Genomic DNA, 881 nt, shown 5'->3' with positions numbered 1-881 from the left:
GCTTAGAATTCTCTGTCTGTTGCTGAGAAGATGATGGAAAAGGCTTGCCATTGCTAAACCTGTTTCTTCCACCATTATTGTTGTTGAAACCTTGTTGAGGTCTCTCTTGATTCTTCCATGAGAAATTTGGGTGATTTCTCCATGAAGAATTATAGGTGTTTCCATAGGGTTCTCCTAGGTAATTCACCTCTTCCATTGAAGGGTTCTCAGGATCATAAGCTTCTTCTTCAGATGAAGCATCCTTAGTACTGCTTGGTGCATTTTGCATTCCAGACAGACTTTGAGAAATCAAATTGACTTGTTGAGTCAATATCTTGTTCTGAGCCAAAATGGCATTCAGAGTGTCAATCTCAAGAACTCCTTTCTTCTGACTAGTCCCATTGTTCACAGGATTTCTTTCAGAAGTATACATGAATTGGTTATTTGCAACCATTTCAATGAGTTCTTGAGCTTCTGTAGGCGTCTTCTTCAGATGAAGAGATCCTCCAGCAGAGCTATCCAAAGACATCTTGGATAGTTCAGAGAGACCATCATAGAAAATACCTATGATGCTCCATTCAGAAAGCATGTCAGAAGGACATTTTCTGATCAATTGTTTGTATCTTTCCCAAGCTTCATAGAGGGATTCTCCATCCTTCTGTATGAAGGTTTGGACTTCCACTCTAAGCTTACTCAATTTTTGAGGTGGAAAGAACTTTGCCAATAAGGCATTGACTAGCTTTTCCCATGAGTCCAGGCTTTCTTTAGGTTGTGAGTCCAACCATATCCTAGCTCTGTCTCTTACAGCAAAAGGGAATAGCATAAGTCTGTAGACCTCAGGGTCAACCCCATTAGTCTTGACAGTGTCACAGATTTGCAAGAATTCAGCTAAGAACTGATGA

General features: G+C 40.3%; 1 non-coding gene across 1 annotated transcript; it reads left to right on the top strand.

The window, feature by feature from the left end:
- The first annotated feature begins 562 nt into the window (after positions 1-562).
- On the top strand, positions 563-670 carry LOC112765764 (small nucleolar RNA R71). Its single transcript, XR_003183901.1, has one exon. It is a non-coding gene; the product is annotated as a small nucleolar RNA R71 (small nucleolar RNA).
- The last annotated feature ends 211 nt before the right edge of the window (positions 671-881 follow it).

This window comes from Arachis hypogaea, chromosome 2 (assembly GCF_003086295.3).
Source record: "Arachis hypogaea cultivar Tifrunner chromosome 2, arahy.Tifrunner.gnm2.J5K5, whole genome shotgun sequence".
Taxonomy (NCBI): Eukaryota; Viridiplantae; Streptophyta; class Magnoliopsida; order Fabales; family Fabaceae; genus Arachis; species Arachis hypogaea.
The sequence above is the reverse complement of the archived record's forward strand: the minus strand, read 5'-3'. Positions and strand labels throughout refer to the sequence as shown.